Source organism: Chiroxiphia lanceolata, chromosome 2, assembly GCF_009829145.1.
Source record: "Chiroxiphia lanceolata isolate bChiLan1 chromosome 2, bChiLan1.pri, whole genome shotgun sequence".
NCBI classification, from domain to species: Eukaryota; Metazoa; Chordata; class Aves; order Passeriformes; family Pipridae; genus Chiroxiphia; species Chiroxiphia lanceolata.
In genome coordinates this window covers 6,017,192-6,024,388 of record NC_045638.1, presented here as the reverse complement: position 1 = coordinate 6,024,388, position 7,197 = coordinate 6,017,192, and the positions used below count along the sequence as shown (strand labels likewise).

Here is a 7,197-nt window from a genome sequence, read left to right as displayed (position 1 = left end):
ATTGAGTAATAACTGTATGGCCATGTCCTCCGGGCCCACAACCTTTACTCCAGACTCTTAGATAACCAGAGGTGTCTGACTCCTGTATTTCTTTACACTGAGAGGTTTTGAAAGAATGAATTAGTAATCTGCTACCTCCCCTTGCAAGATGGGAGTAGAGCAATAACTTGAGAAAGGGATGGAAGGGAAGACACAGAGGTTATTTAGGCACAAAGCTGGAGAACAGCAGCTTTTCCATTCTCGTGATTTTTTCGCTAGATGGTATTTAATCAACCATGCCAATGCACTTCAAACACCAAACACAAGAAAAACTTGGAGTATTTAGAGACCTAGGACTTTAAAGGTATGTACTGAACAAGGCTGTTCAAATCACTGGACACTGAGAACTTACCTCAACTGATGGCTTAAATTTAGGCTGGGCTACGTAGCATCTCAGACTTGTTCAAAGCACATAAAGAAGGAATTAGCATATGAAGCATTAAGGATACACCTTTACATTCTCTAACTTTGTTATGGAGGGATTTTCTTTTACTTGGAGCAGGGCAGAGCATCTCTGAGTCAGACTGCAACAGTTCTGTTTAACTTGGACAACACTTCTGCTGTTGTGAGAGAAGTTCTCAGAGTAGGGTTAGGAGTAGGATCTTTTGGAAGAGTAGCTTTCAGAAGAGCATGGTGGGAAAACCCATCAATACTTCTTTCTCATTACATTAGTACAGCCATAGGTATTTTTGGTCCTTCATCAGGAATCATAGTCTTGGAAGCCTTCCACTTTTGTGCTTCAGTGCTAGACAAAAACCAACTTCTACAAACTCAGAAGTATTTTCCTCTACTCTATCTCATTCAAAGCTTTCCAAAGTGAAGTGCCCCAAGAAATACTCAGGATCATCACTGTCACAGGAGAGAATGAGGAATTCCATTACAATATCCTTTGAGTGAGAAACTGTATTGCTGAAATTCTACCATGAAGATGACTGATTTATCAAGTGTTACCTTTCAAACCACTCAAGTGGAGTGTGGGTGGTTTTGTTTGTTTTCTATCATAGTGAAACATGATTTTCTAGACTTTCTTCAATTATGTAACTTCTAGTTTAATACAAAAAGAAAAAAAAGAAAAAATCAGACATTCTGAAGTTTAAGCAATTTTTTTGTAGGAGTGTTCCATACTAATATTTAAATTCATCCAGCATGATTAACTAGCTCTCTGCTTCACCCAAGCAGAGGACTTAAAAGGAATGAGAACAGTGGTTATAATAATATTATTTCATTTTAATAATTATTATTATTTAGTACTTTCTAATAATAATTTATTTTAAATTAGTGGGTATGCCTTTTATGGCATGTTTGTATAATGTAAAGTTCAACACTAACAGCACATTAAGAAGTGTGTGTTTGCACTTATAAAGCAAACAAAGGGAGATGACAAGCATTCAATTCAATGCAAGAGAGACTACTCAAACAAGGGTAGTTTAAATAGAAGAGTTGAACAAAATCCATCAAATATATTTTCCTGCAAGTTCTGAATTGTGCAATTATGCAACTACATTAAAAAAAAAAAAAATCAATGAAGCAATGCCCTTCCTTACAAATGCCCATAGAAAGGAAAACTTAAACTTCTTTGCAAAATGCCATAGCAGAACATGCCAAGCACCCACATCCAAGTCCACATCTCACTGAGATGCAAGAGCTCTCTAGGGGAGAAAAAGAAAGGCTTCTACCATGGTTGGCTGGAAATGTAAGGGGTAAACATTGCTCAGTACCTGCACATCAAAAGCAGAGAGCCAGGGAAGCAACAGTGCTTGACAGCAGAGCAAATAAAAGAAACAGAGCTTTTTTGACACTGTAGAGTTTGCAAAGGTAGGCTTTGAAACTGCAAGTGGTAGCCTCTGTGTTCAGCTGTATAGGAAGTTAAATACATGAATGTGAGTCAAAACTAATTGTAAAAAGGTAAGGGTTTTTTAATCATTTTCTGTTCTTAATAGGAAGAATCAAGCAAAGTCTCAAGTGCCTGCTTGAGCTAAGAAGCAAGAGCTGTTTCAGAGACATTAGCAAAATCCTTATTCTGAACACCTTCAAGTAGCACATTTGTGCAAAGAAATACTTATTAACAAAGGCCATACATTTTATAGGACTAAAGGTAGGCAGTCCTCCTAGAAAGGACTGCAACACCTGAACACTGCATTATCATAAGCAGCTAAAGTTTGGGAAAAGACGAAAGGTGAAACATTGAATGTTTATGAGCTTTTACTGTTGGCAAATCAAGTCATTACATCAGCTGAACGCGATAGGCCCTCAATAATAATTTCTTTTATTCCTCAGCTAGTCTCGAGAAACTCAGCCCCTCAGCATCTGAGTCACTGCTCCACATCCTGTCCCGCTCCTGCACTTCCTCATTCAAGGCAGAAGTAACTCTCAGCAGCACGTTTGGATCTCAGCACATGCAGAAAGGATACCGAGAGATTCCAGAGGTAAGCAAGAGACCAAGTTTTCTATCTTGTACTAGTAAGTGCTAAAGCTGCAGTATCAGGGCTATGGCTTTTTGGCTAAGGTCTTGTAAAGTTGCTTCAAATGATGTAGGCACGGGAAAAATGAAAAAGAAACAATCGGGGTACGGCTTGTTTATTTTTTTTTTTCCTTTGTCATAAGCGACAATTTGCTGAAGCGGAAAAAAAATACAGATTGAGGGATTTCCCAGTTAAAGTGTTTCAGCTCTGTAGCTCCACTCCCCTGCACTGGCTGCCAGCTGGGGTGTGCTTAGACTGCAAAATGAGAAGTGAGGCTAAGGCTACCACTACAACAAAAGGCAGCTTTCACTGGACACCTCAAAAGGTATTTTTAACTAGTTTACTCACAATACAGTTTTGCCTTTATTTCTGCTCTTTAACCTTCTTGTTTATCTTTAATCATTAATGTGACACATTGACAGAAGTGGTTGTGTGGGGAGTTTCAGTTTAGTGAAGTTCAGAGAATGAACTGGCTGAAAAGAATCAAATCCCACTTACTGCCTCAAAATGTCATTTGGGCAAGAAAAAAAAAGGCTCAAGACATTCAGCATGCTAATCACACCAAAAAGGAAGCCCTACATAACTTCTCAGGTTCTGAATGGTTGGTCACTGTTTACAAACAGACAGTGTGTAACAGCAGCTAAAAAACCCCATGCAAGGAAGGTAAGGGGTCCCCAGGGTACCGAGCAGCACACACACAATCACACAACTCGAGGTGCAGTCTGCAGCTAATGAAGAAGTCAAGTGTAAGAGTGAAGAGACAAGAAAGAGGGAAAGCAACTGCATAGCAGGGTTTTCCCAAGCCACAAGTCACCCTTGGTTTCAGTTACAACCACTGGTGGACTTTGAAAAAGAAGAGAACAAAATAAAGTTGCACGAGTAAGTTTCAGGCAGACTTGTTGTCTTAGAGTTTTGATGGAAGATTTATATTAGATGAATTAAAAAATAATAAAAAACCAACCAACCAAACAAACAAAACCAAACAGAAAAACTACACAGCCACCAGTCCCTACAGCAGGGCATTTCAGACAGTTTTCCAATTTTATAATCTGTTTTTATTCTGGATAGCTCATCCCTTCCCTTAGAAGGAACTGTACCCACCACCAAGGTAACACAGGGAGAGTAGAAGGTGGGAAAGAGACAGCTTGGAAAAGTACAGAGCAACTGATGCTACAAAGCCCAAATTATCACACCTCCATGTGAACTCAGACCTCTCAAGAGCCAGCTCATGACAGACAATTTTGCCTTTTTGAAAGCTAAATAGAAGTATTTCACAAGTTGATTAAAACCAAATCCCAAGCAAGGAGGGAAATGACACAGTTACAGATCAAAATGTTTTTCCGTTACGGTCCATTAAATATACACACACATATAGGACGTGAATATATAGTCAGTGAAGTATCTCACTGAACACTGACAATTTTCAGAGGCATGTGGGGATGTGTATACACTGTGAATGTACCTGCAGTCAGGTTTTTCAAAGCAACCTGAGCCTCGGAGACTTCCAGTCATTGATTTCAGTTCACACCTGCTCATATGTTTTTAAATTCCAGTAATTGATTTCAGTACCCATCTGTTCAGATATTTTTAAAACAGCACCTTAGTGCCTTCAGGCACATCCTAACCACACCACAGGGTGTGGTGCAGAGGTGCCTGTGCTAACAGGGTCTGGAGAAGTGCCACTGTCCTTAGTGTAACATTGCCCGGGCATGAATTCCCTGTGCTGATGGGAAGGTACAAATTGCAGCTCCTCAATATACTTCACAGGAGTTGGCTGCTCCTGACCTGGGACAAGAGCTCTGATCAGCACAGGGCTGGGCAGACACCCTTGGCTGCTCAGACGTGGCCAAAGGCACCTGTACCACCTATGGTTTACAGAAGAGGCAAACCAGAACTTCCACTGGCTTGGGTTTTCAGTTGGGTCTGTTACTAGAAGTAGGGAAAGGTTAGTTTTGATAGTGAGTTTTTGGTTTTGCTGGGGTGCTTTTAAGTTTTCCCTCCTGCATACATAGAGTCCTAAACAAATAAAATCACAGCCATCTTCTGCATCACTAAAAAGAATCTTCATGTAATGGCAGTAGCTAATTCTAGGTTTAGTTGTTCTCTCAGCTGCTTTTTACAGAATGGTTTGGGTTGGAAGGGACCTTAAAGATTCTCTCATTTCAACCCTCCTTCAACAGCCAGGGACACCTTCCACTAGATCAGGTTGCTTAGAACCCCATCCAAAAATGGCCTTGAACACTTCCAGAGATGGGACATCCACAGCTTCTCTGGGCACCCTATTTGAGTGCCTCACCATCATTACAGTGAAGAATTTCTTCCTAATATCTAATCTAAACCTACCCTCCTTCATCTTAAGAGCATTCCCCCCTGGTCCTATCACTACGTGCCCTTGTGAAAAGTCCCTCTCCAGCCTTTGTGTAAGTCCCCTTTACATACTGGAAGGTGCTCTGAGGTCTCCCTGGAGCCTTCTCTTCTCCAGGCTGAACAACCCCAGCTCTCTCAATCTGCCTTCCTAGGAGAGGTGCTCCAGCCCTCTGACCATCTTCATAGAGTCCTCTGAACCCAGAAGGTTCATATCTTTCTTCCACTGGGGACCCCAAAGTTGGACACAATGCTCCAGGTGGGGTCTCACGAGAGAGGCAGAATCCCCTTCCTCAACCTACCAGGACACAGTTGGCTTTCTTGGCTGCAAGTCAGGTCATGCTGAGCTTCTCATACCCAAAGTTTCACTCTGAATTCACTTTTTTTTCTATAAACAAAGAGTGCTGGTGAGGGGTGCAATTTAGCTTTTGCTTGCTGTAGTTGAAGAATGCGACTTCAATAAAGAGTGGGGAGGATGGACCAAACAGGTGAATTTTTCAGAGAACAGTAAGGGGGTTGAATTTTTAAATTTCTTTCTACAGCTTAGCTTTGCACACGGTATTTTTCTCTCACACCTCCTTGTACATACATTACTGTGTACTTTTCTGTATTATTTTATTTCACTTATAATGTCCTTGCAAAGCTACTGACAAGACTAGGCTCAATGAGATGAAGGAGGCTACTATTTGCTTGATTTTTCTTTTTTGCCTCCCATTAGTTTATGAATATAGAGTTAATTGTAGAGTCCAAATGTGTTTCTCAGCTAAGCACATTTGAGATATAATCATTTCATCTCTGGCTTCTTAACATCTGAGCTTCCCATGTTCTGCCATGTGCTGAAGTTCTGAATCATAAGTTTTTGTAAAAGCAAACTTGCTTTCAGCTCCTTCATCAGTAGCCTTGCCAGAGCAATGATTGCTGTGGCCATGGGTAGAGAGTTATCAGAGCTAGAACCAAGCAGATCCTTCTCATCATTTCTCAAGAGGATTCATTTATTTTGACATCAGGAAAGGGAAGAGCATCCAGAATCCCCTACATTTCCCTTGTTGAGGCAGACCAGCTTTTAAAGAGAGATTTACAGGATCTAAAGGAAATTGCTGTATGTTCCTTCTGCATCCTTACATGATGCAAACTGACTACTGAATACATCTGAAGAAACAGCACATATTCCAGTTATCCAGCTCTGGAGGAGCTGTTGTTGTCTTTTTTTCCTGCACCACCACAAAGAGTGTAAACAACACTGAACTGCTCCAAAAGCACACTTGTGTTTGCAGTTACTCTCTCCATTACCACAAACTCTTAACTTTCTGAAAGGTGACAATGTCCTCCTACCCAAATGCAGTTTACCAGCCTGAGAAAGACATATCTCAGATAGCAATGGTGAGGAGGAAAGAAGAAAAAGATGCCCAGAAGCATTTGTGAAACCCAAGAGGTGAGAGGAGATGGCAGCAGGAGTGTCACCTGTCACCACTGTTCCAGTTCTTCCATATATCCAGTGAGGAACATCCCATGGCTTATTCACTCCCACACATTTCTCACCAATAGCAATATTTCTGACAACTCAGGGTGCAAGCTAAGTTTTCCTTGCAGCTGGCAGAACTATAGTTAGCATTGGAGGTACATTTCTGAGAGATTTTTGAACACAGGGCATGACCCTGTAGGAATCTAATGCTCCTTTCTACTAGGTTCTATAGAGTAGAACCTATACTAGCTCCTGTTGTCTCCTACAGCAAAATTTATATTCTTTTACAGATAGATTTTGTTTATTTGAGATGAGGAAGGAATTTTTCTGGACAAGAAAGGCTGCAACAACGCGTGAGGATGGGAATGGAATTCTCCTGGGGTTCCCATGTTGTGTTGCATCTCTAGTACTTTATAAGTCCCCTGCTGGGAAAGTGGTGGGGAGGGAGAAATTAAAAGCTTTAAAGCTAAAAGGTTTTCCTGGAAAGGTCTCCTTCACAAGACAGCCTGGGAAATAGCTGTGCCAAGCTAGAGAGTCGAGGGTCAGCGTTTCATCTGTCAATGTCTCATTTAAGTCCCTATGCTATAAAACATTTTACTGCCTCCTCCCCCATTTCTTCCCTCACCACAGAGGAATGAAGCAGAAAAGAGTGTGTTGATTTGTACTAGTGTTGTCATCCATCCAATAAATATGCTCTGGGAAAGCCTAATTCCATAAACATTGCTTCGGCCCACATTTGGGATCTATTAATGCCAAAGAAAGCAGCAGCGCCTTGCTGAGCACAAACTCCTTTTACAACACCAGGATACTGCAGCACAAGTGCTGCCCTAATATTGGATATAGGATGAAGCCCTAATATTCTTAAACCAA

At 41.1% G+C, this 7,197-nt stretch overlaps 1 protein-coding gene across 2 annotated transcripts in view; it reads left to right on the top strand.

Annotated features, from left to right (window-relative positions):
- Positions 1-2,351: 2,351 nt before the first annotated feature.
- The window catches only part of LOC116783152 (V-set domain-containing T-cell activation inhibitor 1-like), a 31,346-nt gene continuing 26,500 nt past the window's right edge, over positions 2,352-7,197 (top strand). For both annotated transcript variants that reach the window (XM_032680473.1, XM_032680472.1), the window contains exon 1: positions 2,352-2,465. The gene's annotated coding sequence lies outside the window, so the exon portion shown is untranslated. The remainder of the gene's footprint in view (positions 2,466-7,197) is intronic.